The sequence below is a fragment of the Euphorbia lathyris genome, chromosome 4 (genome assembly GCF_963576675.1).
Source record: "Euphorbia lathyris chromosome 4, ddEupLath1.1, whole genome shotgun sequence".
Lineage (NCBI taxonomy): Eukaryota > Viridiplantae > Streptophyta > Magnoliopsida > Malpighiales > Euphorbiaceae > Euphorbia > Euphorbia lathyris.
Genome location: NC_088913.1, coordinates 22,928,363 through 22,942,098, shown reverse-complemented (window position 1 = coordinate 22,942,098; position 13,736 = coordinate 22,928,363). Strand labels below are relative to the sequence as shown.

Sequence of the window (13,736 nt, the reverse complement as noted above, 5' to 3'; positions counted from 1 at the left end):
ACCTAATTAGTCCGACTCTTATTCTCCAAGTGTCTTTTTCGACAGAGAGGTGATTAATTTGGTTTAATCGACTTTTCATTTACAACATTGCCACACTGCATGAAAATAAATTCATTAAAACAACACACAAAAATACAAAAAATAAAGTTAAGTACATTATTTAAGAGTTCAAATTTGTAATAAATGTATAACAACTTAATCATAATTTAAACCAATAAACGATTTTTTCAAATAACAATGTACAACATAAAACAATTAAAAAGAATCATATAATTTAACAAAATCCAACATAGCCGTACCTCAAGCTTTTAGTTTGTGAGGATCTAAATTTGTGAAGAAAAAAATCACAACCTTCTTACATTATATAATACAATAAATTGTAACTGTTGTAAATAATAATACCTATTAAATACAATTTATTAATGTGTTATTATATCTTAATTAATGTAATACCTCATCACATACTTCATTAATAATTTATTGTTATAACATTTAATTAATATAATACCTTCCTATTTTAACTATTTGATATAATGATAATTAATACACAATATCATGTTATTTTATTTATTTAAACCACACTATCACGTTTTATAATGTTAATTTTTCATCCAAAAAAATTGTAATATTAATTAATACCACACTATAACTATCACGTTTTTTTGGTTTCAAAAAAAAAAAAATAATAACTATCACGTTTTATAATGTCAATTAATACCAAATTAACACCACACTATAACTATCACGTTTTATAATGTTAATTAATACTTATTTTAACCACTTCATTTCATATAATGATAATATAATGTTAATTTATACCCACATAATGATAATTAATACACACTATCACGTTTTTCTATTTTGTTATTAATTCTATTATTTTATTTATTTAAATATTTTTTTTAATTTTGATTTTTAAATATTCGACAACTATCAAAAAAGGTTTTAGAACACTTTTCCTCATTTCTCTCCGCTTCCGGTATTATTTATAGTATATTATTTAGAGTATAGATATATATTATTAATTTTTTGAATGGCGGTCCATGTGCAGCTAATCTAGACTTGTTCATGGGTTGGACCAGACCTAACTAGATTTGCTACATAATTACCTTATCCAAACCCATCTTAACCAGTATAATATTTACATCCGGTTCGAGTCGGGCCTAACCGGGTTTGCTACGTAATTACCTTGTCCAAGCCCATCCCAACCCGTACACTATTTACATCAGGTTCGGGCCGGGCTGTGCTATGCTACGAAAACTAATTCACAAGCCTAGCCCGACCCAAGCGTCCAACTAATATATTTATATATAAAAAATTAAAATTAAAAGTAAAAGTAAAATAAAAATCAATTATTACTATGTAAGCCTCTAATAATACGATATAAGTAATCTATTATGCTTGTGTTTGCTTGAACCTTTTTTTTTTTGGTAGAAACAAGAAAGAAAGAAAACAAAACAAAAAAAAAAACCCACGAAAAACTAACCCGGGATTAGCCTAGGAAAGCTAGCCCCCACATTATCTTCAGACAGTAAAGACCCAAGGAACTCAGGGGGAGAAGAAAAGATAGAGACGCCCACAACCTTCTCATGACCTTCAGCAGCCAGACGATCTGCCACCCGATTCTGCTCTCTATAGACATGGCCAAAGTTGATAGACTCGAAGGAGGAGCAAGTCCTACGAATGGCTTTAATCAGATTCTGGATCCCTAAACACAGAGCCCTCTTATCAGAAATCATATTAACTGCTTCGAGATTGTCAGCCTCCACGAGCAACTTCTTAATCCCTAAACACAGAACCCTCTTATTTGTGTTTTCTTCTTTTATTTCTTGGATTAAAAGTAGATTGACGTGTTGGGATAATATTTCAGTGCATATTAAGTATATGCCCATCGAACTCTTCTCAATTATTTAACCATCATTTTAATTAATTAGTTAATTATATGATTATTATTAGGCATAAAGTCCATTTGGATCCCTAAACTATAGAGTCAAAATCAATTAGCCCCTTATACTCCTCAAATCACCAATTAAGTCCCTATTTTACTTTAAGTTGGTTAATCAGGCCTTGTCTTAGCTGCTTTGTCCTTCATTCTTCTCCCTTGGCTTCTCCAACTTATAATGCATCAAAACCCAACATTCTTTTTCCTTTATTATATTCTTGAATATGAAAAGTGCAACATGATAATGATCTCAGTGAAGCTTTGTTACATAGCAGATAAACATGAATACCTTGCATAGAAAATCTAGATTGAAACCAAAAAGCTCTTATTCCATGAATATGCAACACTTCTTTTACTTATATTTCTATCGCAAATATTGTTAGCTTTTGCTGCAATTCTAGAATTCTGCATTTTCATTTTATGCACATATTAAACACCTTCATACTTGTCTAAATTTTAAGTTCAGTCTTCAACTTTCATCTTCATTAAACTCGACAAACAGAACGAGTATGCAAAAATCGAACCTTAAGTTGTTTTTCATTGCCAACTTTTGTCTCTTCTGCCTTCGTTCTGAATCAAAAATTTCCAGTTAATCGACCAGTAGATAGTTAAAAGAAATGAATTTGGCTATCATTACAAATTGTTACTTTGAAATGGGAAAAAAAAAGAGAGAAAGCCTCTGGAAAGAGTATAAAGACAATAGGAGAAGTTAATAGGGAAGAAGGCATAATAGAGTAACTAAGAGAAGGGGTTGATTAACCATCTAAAAGTAGTATATGGACTAAATTGGTGATTTAAAGAGTATTAGGGGCTAATTGACTTTGTCTCTATAGTTTAGGGGCCAAATGACCTTTGTGCCTTATTATTATCTTGTTATACTTAATTATTAACTTTTTGTTTTATTAGATAAAATAACTTATCTTTTAAGTAAATCAATGAACTTTTTTATATATAATAATGCTTAATCATTTCAAATACATCATGAAAATATAGTAAGGGATAAAACCTTGGATTAAACACCCAAATGAAGTTATTTATAGAAATAATTCTTAATTCAGGAATAGTTAAAAATTATTTCCTTATGAAGGGCTATTTTTTAACCCTAGTTAAAAATAGTTCCATTACCGTGCTTCGACCACCGGAATGGAGAGAAATGGTAATTTGCCTAACCCCATTACCGCGCATACAATGCCGTAATGAGGCCAAGCTTGTTGACAGGAATCCTGAAAGGATTCCTGCAACGATGGGCATGGCAGTGGCTTCAAGCCACTGCCAACTCTCCTATTTTATTATATGTAAAATAATTTATATCAAAATTTAATATATTAATTTAACTAAAATGGTGAAATTTTATTTGAGTTTATTTTGTTGAGGGATAATGTATACATTTAACGTTTATAATCAGTGGCGGAACCAGGACCCCGGATGACCCGGGGCTCAACCATATCAATAAAAAAAATTTCAAAACGTAAAAAAAAAATCAAAATTAACTGTGCAATTGACGGTAAATTTTCAAAGTCCAGCCCGTTAGGGCTCGTCAAAATTTTTTTAGCCTCCAACGCATTAAAACTGTAAAAATGTTATCATTTTTTTTAGAAACTAACATTGAACTAATAGACAATTAAACATGTTTACTTTTTTAAATAGTAATGACATAATAAAAATGAATATTAAATATGTTTATTTTTTTTGTAAAGACATATTAAAAATGAATTCAAAAGTGTTATGAAAATAAAAATAAAAATAAAGAGTTCATTTAAATTAATAATGGTAACATGTTTTTATAATTATTGAAAAATAAAATTAAAATAAATACATTTTTTTAAAGAAAAATGAGACTGAAAGGAATCGAACACATGACCTCTTAAATAAAAGCAAGCATACTTAACCATCTCATCTACTTTTATATATTGAAATAATAATACATAGAGTCAATATAATTCTCTCCAACATATTACGAGATACCGTTACTAAATTTTTTTTTTCTCAATTCTCGGGCGGCCAGCCTGGGCTCGAGCCCCGGACAACCCCCCTAGTTCCGCCCCTGTTTATAATCAAGAGCAATTTTCCCATAATATTTAAAATGGTGTAATTTTATTCCTAATATTGACAGCCAAGAGTAATATTACCCCTAACGTTGGTAAGTTTGGTCAATTTCGGATATAATTAAGAAACACAGACTTTTTAATGTTTGGAGTAAAATTGTTCCTGACTGTCAACGTTAGAGATAAAATTGCACCATTTTAGACGTTAGGTGTAAAATTGCTCTTTACTATTAATATTAGGAGTAAAATTGCTCTTGACTGTCAACATTAGGATAAAATTGTATAATTTTAGACGTCATGTATAAAATTGCTCTTGATTGTCAATATTAGAGGTAAAATTATAATGTACTTTGTACGAGTTGGATAAAAGAAAGACTGATTTCACTGTTATTTAACTGTCACACTTGGTCTTCCAAATAATTTTGTTGATAAATTGAAGCAGTTTCGTATATTTTTTGTAGCTATATTAATAACACAATAAATACTTCGCTGATAAAAAAATACAAATAAATACTTTTTTTTTAAATAAAAATAAATACTAATAAAATATATAGATAAACATTTTTTAATTTATTTAATATATTAGATTTTTTATATATAAAAAATAATAATAAATTTTGTGGGACCATTTTTAACTATGGGTTAAAAACAGCCCCTTATGAAGAAATAATTCTTAACTCTTCCTAAATGGGGAATTATTTTCTCAATTAACCCCATTTAGGGGATTAACCCTAAAACCTTATACAAGTATATGCTAATGCCCAATACAAGATCCATAAATGAAATAAAAAGACTACAAAGAGCAAAAATAGCCATAAAAGGTACAACTAACGACAAATCACATACTTCTCACGAATCCAACTCTGCATGAAAGCGACTGCAAACCAATCGTCATCATTTAGTTTCTTCTGACCAATCAGATCTAAGCCATTTCTACTGGTGCAACCCCATAGATCTGTAGATCTACATATAAGATAATACGTTTCCGCTCTTGCTAAACCCGAAAAAAGCGTAAATGAAAGAGTTATGACGGACAAGTGCGAATCAGACGGAGAAAATCCGATGAAAGGTATGTATTTCAACTCAAACAAAAGGAAAACACAGATAAAACTAAAAAATGGAGGAAGGAGGAAGACAACCTTCATTCTCCCTCCTCTAAATAGATCTAGCCCTGATTAAGCTTTCAAGTTACAAAAGAATCAAGTTTTGGAAGTAGAAAGAAGAAAGAAAAAAGAAAGAAGAAAAAAGAAGTGTGCAAGGAAAAACCTAGAGAGAAGGTCGTAAATCAATACGCTTAATTGATCAATTAATTACATATATTTTTTAGTTAAAAAATATATTTAGTATAAAGTCGGGCCAGGCCAGACTGATTTGGGTTTTTAAGATAAATAACAAGTCAATCCATTTTATGTCCAGACTTGGACCGGACTAAACATGAAATGTGTATATGCAAACTCAACTCATGAAGAATGGGTTTGGACGGGCTGAACTGGCAAACAGGTCTAAGCTAACCCATACCCAAATTTAAGTGGAAGTGGTCTCTTGGTTTTTGGCTCTCTCTTCGTGTCTTCCTATTTTTCCCACTATTTCTTTTTTTCATATTTTCCTTTTGGTTTCTGGCGCGCTTCTTATCCTCCTCTTTCAATTCAACGACCCTGTATCTCAGATTCAGCCGACATTTGTACTGAAAACACAAGGATTCCCATTGTTGATTATGTGAAAACTGAAAAGCTAATTTGACTCTCACACTGTTAGTTGGTTTGTCAATCTTTTTCTTTGTTTCCTTTTATTTTTGTTTATTTTTATGAGAAAAAATTGGTTATTGTTATTGATGGATTCGAATTCTAAAGAGTTAAATAATTCTGATTAGCATTTAACTTGAATTCTAAACTCTATTTTCAATGTGAATGGAGATGAGAGTTATTTGGCTTAGATTTGAGAAGAAGAAGAGGGTTAAGCCTATCTAGTTCGGAATCCATCGAAGTATTGATGAATTTTTGTTTAATCAGTTTTCAGCCCTGGTGGTCTTCATCTGCGGTTTTAGCCGGAAGAAAATGAGTGACTTAACAATTAGGAGAAAGATACAGAAGAAATTCAAAATCATAGGCTATGGGCTCAAAGTGGATGCTCTTGATGAGATACTTTCCTTTGTCAACCGTTTCCGAGGCGCTGAAGGTGAAGCCATTGATCTCCTCCTTGACAACCTTCATTCTGAATCCGGTACGTGTAAACCCCTCCCTTGTTAGTTTTTCTTCTGTTCCTATATTAATATTCATTAACTGCTTCACGTGTTGAATTCAATGCTTGAATAATAGAGAAAGTAGGGGTGAAATCTTCCATCATCGACAAGGATATAATACATCGAGTTATAAGTGGTATACTGGAAGCTGATGATGCAGCTGAGCAAGCCCCAACTGATACCTTTTCATCTCATTCTTCTGCTTTTCGTGTCATTGATGCTTTCTCAGTCCCCAAATTTCGATTCAGTTCCATAAAGAATCAATTTTATGAGTGAGTTCATTTATTTCTTTTCTTTTACCCAACTTTTTCCTTTTCCTTATCAGTTTCTATATCAGATAGTTGTTTGAAAACTTTGTTCACATTGACATAAAAAGATACTCAATTCATATTGAGGTGAGCTATTATTTCCCTGTGTAGTCAGTCTCCTTTGGAAAAGGTTATTTGTTCTTGGTGGTTGCTTTAATTGAAGTTTTTGATAGCAAAAATATGGTTTGTTTAAGGTTTTTAAATCATAATAAGTTGTTTTGAGATTTTTGTGTTGGTCGATTTAGTTTACATAATCAAACCATTATTAAATCCAACAAGAGATGTTATGAAATAATTAAATCATACTCTTCTTCTTCTTTGTGTTAAAAAACATATCTATGTGTGTAACCCAGCACATGTGGCTGTTTAATGCAGCTCATGCTATCCATCCAATGATGGATTGGTATATCGTATAAACATTATGTTAGTATACTATTGATTCTCCAAAAAAAAAAAAACATGATTACTGAATCTGACTTAAAATTTTGTGTTATTAATATTTATTTGTCTTTCTGTTTCCGTGTTTTCTCAGCTATAAATTTCTCTCTCTCTCTCTCTCTTTCCTTGTGGAGGGGCTGAGTAATTCTTATTTATGTTACGTCTAATGGTAATTGTTATAAATCTATCAAGGCATACCTGTCTACCTATTCATGGCGATTCTTCTGCAAAAGCTGGTCTGTACAAGGACAGATATTTGTTACTCCTCCAGAGAATTTCTCGTGATCAGCATTTTTCCAAGCCTGCATTTGACTCGGACATTTCCCATTATGGAAGCTGTGAGGTGTCTCTCTCTCTATCTATAGTCTGCTAAAATGTGCTTAAAAACTGACGTCCAAGTAGAACTATTTGGCTCTTTTGCTACAATATGTATTGTTGTCATATTTGTATGTGGTATACCTCCACAGATAGCTCCAATTCAGTCTCTGGTTGGGCAAACAGGAAGACAATGGGTCATGGGTGTGATATCTCAGTTGGAGGATGGCCATTTCTACTTGGAAGATCTTACGGCATCAGTGGAAATTAGTTTATCTAAAGCAATATCCTCTTAAACATTTACAGTAATATTCATCCTTTTTAGAAGTGCGATTTTATGGTTTCTCCAGAATTTTAAGTTTGACATGAACCTTGTATCTGTTTCCTTTCCTTTCTATTTATTTAGTGCTTCTCCTAACTTCCTAGGCTGGCTGACCAAAAGATTATGGATAATATGAGATTTTTTGGGAAGTTATCACAGTTATATTTTCTTATATATAATTGCTGGATGTAATGTTTTCCTTTACAAGTATTACAAAATTACCACAGGATTTTTATCAGAAAATACAATTGTTGTTGCAGAAGGTGAGATGCTTTTGGATGGTATTTTTGAGGTTAGTTGATTTTTTCTTCCTTTTTGCCTATTCATGCCTTTTGTTTTAGTTAGTTAGCATACATATAGTCATGGTCACTATCAGGGAGTAGTAATCTATTCAAAACATGGTTTAATGACTAGTATTGTTTGCATCCGGTGTTCATGGCAATATTTTCTTTCTGGGGTGCTTCTTGATGCTATTGCATGTAATAACATCTTCACGATTTTTGATGTCTTGTTAAGCCTTCCTTTGTGTTTAAATGGAGCAGCACTGTTATTCTGGATTGTATATGCTTATGACTGTGACTGGTGAATAATTATCATGAGTATTGAGGTTGGACAGATCAGTCTACTTCTGAAATAAAGATGGCTATGTATTTTTCTTAGGAACTTAATATGCCATACACATATATTATGTATACTAATCAAATAGTAAAAAAATTATGGACTAAGAGAAAAAAGAAAAGAAAAGAAAAAACTAAATTGATGAGAAAGCTTACTGATACTGATGTAGCTTCAGATACTTATACAAACATATGCTTTATAAGATCATAGGAGTATCAAGCAAAAGAAGCATGTAGAAGGAATGTCTTCTCAATTATAGGTTCCTGTATGCTGGGGTTTCAAAACTGGTTGACTTGTAGCAAATAGAAATTAAGAGTTTCGGACCATATGTTTAGAATTAAAGTCCTAAGTTTGATATCTTAATTTAATTTTTATTATGAACAAAGAAAGCTTAATATCAGTCTTGTGTAGTTTTGTAATACTAGTAAAAGAAATAATTATCATTGTCTTCATTAGTTATTTGAAATATCTAGAATACTTTGGATATATAACAATGAAGCAAAAATTGTAAGAAGCCTTTCTACCTGTTTGGAGAGGTTTGCATTGCTGATTGATTTACTCTGATTCAATCTAGTATACTTTGATTCCACAACGTGCAATTTAGATGTTGCTTTGAAGCCACCTGATGAGTGTTTGATAAATTAAATTGTAATTCAGATTATGCTACATGGCCGTTAATGTAGTCGACCTTACCCTTCCCACCCATGATTCTAATGATGCAAACTTGAAATGTAATCAGAATTGCACATACTATGCATAATATTATTATAAATTTCGAATCAACAATTATGATAGGTGGAAATAGTGTGAGAAAAATGGTATTTTGAAAACAAAACATCCTTTCATGTTCATTATCATGAGATTGACGTTTAAATGTTGTCAAAAAACCTAAATGTTTGGAAGAGGTTTGGCTCTATGAAAAAAACAGTTTCATGCAGCATCCACTTTATGGATAATCCGGAATTTAGAGTGACGCTAGACAAACAGTGAATTACTAACTTATCTCTGTTTTAACTTCCAAATGCTATTTTCATTTTTATTTTTTTCTTGCCAAGAAGTATATTATAGTGAAATAATTTTAATGAAAATTTATTGAATAAAATGCACAATCTTGTTTGTTTCATTGTTTGTTTGGTTGATAAAGAGGATTTTATTTCCAAAAACTGCAGAAATAAACAAACAAGATAGTTCTGTCATCAAGCAAACAATTTATAATTCTGCATATTTATTGAAATGATTGGTTTCAAAGCCCTTTTTTGACTTTCATATGCTTCACAGACATTGGGGGATGCAAGTCTTTGGTCCCAAAGCTCCTCATACTTTTGTTCATTCCATAAACAACTGCTAGGTTTGGATATTTAGAGCACTTTGTGCTGTGATATTGGTATACTTTCTGTTTCTTCTGATTTACTGTATCCACCTTGTAGATTATTGGATACATTTATTTTCTTAAGGACTAGGTATTCTTTCTCATGCTGCATGTCAAATATCAGCTTGAAAAATTACAAATAAAGTTTCCAGAAATGGTGGTTACTATTTTTCCACGCAGGTATTTTTACATGCGGGTTTCCTCCATTAGAGGACAGAGACAAATCACTGCAATTACTCTCACAATATGATTTCTTTGGTGGTGGTAATTTAACAAAAGAGGAAACTGTATCCTTTTATGCTATGTTGAATCAGAATAGCAAATTAGGGATGAATATAATTACTGTTCAAATTTCTTTGAATTTAAAATGTCTTCCTATATACGTTAATAGCTGAGACTTGCTGAGCTTGAAAAGAGAGCTGTTAATGACATGTTTGTCATACTCTCAGACATTTGGCTAGACAATGAAGAGGTGATTTGAAGTCTTTGAAGTTTGTGTTCGTGTAGTTGTATTTGGGTGTGGGCGGTTTAGTTCTGATGAGTAGCTTACTAATTTATACTGTTTTTTCTTCATGAGAAAAGGTTATGGTAAAGCTGGAGACAGTACTTGATGGCTTTGAGATTCAAGATGTTGTTCCTTGTTTGTTTGTTTTCATGGGCAATTTTTGTTCTCGTCCGTGCAATCTTTCATTCCATTCATTTTCAAGTCTCAGGTCAGGGACCTTCATTTACACGATTACTATCTATATTGTTCTCAACATAGTGGCATGAATCGATTTATCGATTTAATATACAAATGTACTATTTGCCCATGTAGATTACAGTTTGGGAAGCTAGGGAAAATTATTGCAGCGCATCCAAGGCTCAACGGTAAACGTTGTTGTCGTGTGACCAAGAGGTCACGGGTTCGAGTCTTAGGAGCGGCCTCTTGCCAAATAAATTGGCAGGGGAAGACTTGCCCCCAGTACACCCTTGTGGTGGGACCCCTCCCCGGACCCTCGCTCAGCGGGGACGCGTAGTGCGACCGGGCCGCCCTTTTTTATCCAAGGCTCAAAGAGCACAGTTGATTTCTCTTCATTCCAGGTCCGGATGATGCAGGTATATGAAATGATTTTGTTATATGGGCTTTGAACTTTTCCATAAATAGATTCACATTGATAATCATCACTTTGGCTACAGGTCCATCAACAGTTCTACCCAGGTGTGCTTTACCAAAGTATCTAACTGAAGAGCTGCAGAAGCACATACCAAATGTCATATTTTCGAGCAATCCTTGCAGGTGAATCTGTCTGTTAATACTAATTAAAGCAATGATAATTGTATTGGCTTTTTCGAATTGCATATAGGAAATGCTGGTCTTAAGATGACAGCTTAAACAATGAATTCTTGTGAAAACAATTTTACCACTCGATATACAGAGACATTTAGGCTTTTGGTGTATGCTTACTTCTCATTCAAATGCAGGGTCAGGTATTACACTCAAGAAATTGTATTTTTCCGTTACAATTTGCTGTATAGGATGCAGCGCTCATGCTTGATGCCTCCCTCTACAGAGGAGACGACAGATCCCTTTGAACATGTTTCCATCTCTCTCTCTCTCTCTCTCTCTCTCTCTCTCTCCCCTATTGCTCTTTTTTTAAAGCAATTTGTTGATGCGTTTCATTACTCGAGGTTATTAACTAGTCAGTTCTGATTTCTTTTACAGCTGGTTGCTACCATAACCCATCAAAGTCATCTCTGCCCACTGCCTCTTATTGTTCAGCCAATTATCTGGAATTACGATCACTGTCTCCATCTATATCCATCTCCAAATACAGTACTTTTCTTGATCCCTTGTGTATACAAGTTTCGTGTGTATGTGTAAAGCTATATTGACATTTATTTTCCATTAAAAATCAAGTATGGTTAAGATAAAATACCATATGCTTTAGTTGTCACCTATGATGTATGGAAACTCTTCAAGACACACGTTTCCTTGTTTCCAGCAGATGTGGGAGACGGAAACTTATATGAAACCTTTCCAGGCACGTTTCCGTAATTATCCAAAATATGAAACGCGTCTCTCAGTTTTTAAACGGTTTTCTCTACCTATTTCGATTAAAATTCTAGAAGTTTAAACTTTCTATTTTGCAATTCCTATTCAATCTAAGATTAATAAAATTGAAACTTTATGAATAGTTGAGGTTTATGTTTCGATCTATTTGATATTATACATTGAATGGATGTATTTAGCAAATTTCTCCTTGTATTTTGGAACAGGATGATACTCCATGAAATTTTAAAACATTTTTTGTGCACATTTACAGATTGTCTTAGGTGATACAAGTGAGCAAAAGGCATTCAATTACACAGGAATCACTTGTTTCAACCCTGGATCCTTCTCAAATGACAACACTTTTGTAGCATATCGGCCTTGTACTCAAGAAGTTGAGTTTTCAGCATTGTGAGTATAAAATGATGTAAATATATTTAAAGATTATTTATATTAAAAAAAAAAAAAAAAGAAGAAGCTGGATCATCACCTTGTCTAGATAAATATGATTCAGAGCATAAAGCTGAAACTAGGACAAATGGTTTTAACTAAGCTATGAAGGTAGTTGATTGTCTTAGTAAAGATGTAGGCAGCAACTTACCTGGTGAAAAGATATTAATTTATTAGTGTATACACAATTTGTCATGTGATCAAGAGGTCACGGGTTCGAGTCTTAGGAGTGGCCTCTTGCTAAATAAATTAGCAGGGGAAGGCTTGCCCCCAATACACCCTTGTGGTGGGACTCCTCCCCGGACCCTCGCTCAGCGGAGACACGTAATGCACCGAGCCGCCCTTTTATACACAATTTGTCATCAAGAACTTCCTTCAATTAAGTTCGTTCTTTAAAGTTGTAGTTGATGAAAGTGTTGGGTGTATTCTTCAGACTTTGTATTTGTTCATACTAGTTTTAAGAGCTTTCCTTTGATAATGGAAGTATTACTATGAGCTGGGATGGCAATGGGTATCCGGCACTACCCGATTTTTATGGGACTACCCGTACCTTGTATAAGAGTATGAGATCAAAACCATTATCCATTAGGGTAATGGGACAGGTATGAGATTTGAACCCCAATCTTTTGTTCTTCAACCATTGAGTGATACCACTATACTACTTTATTCTTATTGATTAATATTTAATTTGTTCAATTTTAGATGGATGATTTATTAAATTTATACTTTGTAATATTTGTTGTTTTATTTATTGATTCTTAACGGGTAAGGGTACTAGTGGGTACCTGTGAATTAAATGGGACGAGTATGAGATGTAAAAAGTATACCTGTTAGGGTAATGAGACGGGTACGGGACGGGTAAGGATTTGGGATGAGTACTACCCACGGATACCTACCCGTTGCCATCCCTAGAGCTGAGTGGTAGTATTCAAACTTTGTATTTGATCATCATCCTACTTGGCTTATTGTAAAGTATGGTCTCCTAGTGGTTATGAAAAGTAAAAAGTTAATTCTAAAGGCATTTATTTTATCATCTATTACTTCTAATCAAAAGTACAGATTTAACTCGGTATTTAGTGCATAATTTATGACTCGGAGTTAGCAAAAGCACACAAAATATCAAGAAAATTAGAGCTTTGCTTTTTAGGCTCCAAAATAGCTCATACGATATTTAGGTTATTTTATGTTTTCAAATTTCTCTAAAAGTTCAAGTTCGGTTGTATATATCTTTAATGATTAACCTATGAACTAAAGAATTAAATATAAGCTAATTATCACTAAGTAAACTTAATACAATCCTAGAGTGTACAAATAATATTGCTTGTGTCTTACACTAAAACTAGTTGTTATACCAAATTCAAGTTCGAGTTTAAATGGGCAAATAACGAAGCTTAATTTTGATGGAGCATACAATTTCTAACAAAACAACTAAGACACAAAAATATAAATTTTCATATCATTCTCCTTTTTTTTTAATTGCATAATTTTTTTATATAATTTTCTTTTACTCAAATTGAATTTAATTGATGGTATCTACCCTATCCCTCTTCACACTTAAAACTCCAAATGAGATTTTTACAGTGAAATCTGCTATGTCTATCATCCGTCCTTCCTGTTCAGTTGATTGGACGCGTTTCCTTTGGAAAGAATTTTTGCCA

The 13,736-nt window shown here is 32.7% G+C and overlaps 1 pseudogene; it reads left to right on the top strand.

The window, feature by feature from the left end:
• Window positions 1–5,755: 5,755 nt before the first annotated feature.
• LOC136225797 (DNA polymerase epsilon subunit B-like) lies at window positions 5,756–12,072 on the top strand (annotated as a pseudogene).
• Window positions 12,073–13,736: the final 1,664 nt, after the last annotated feature.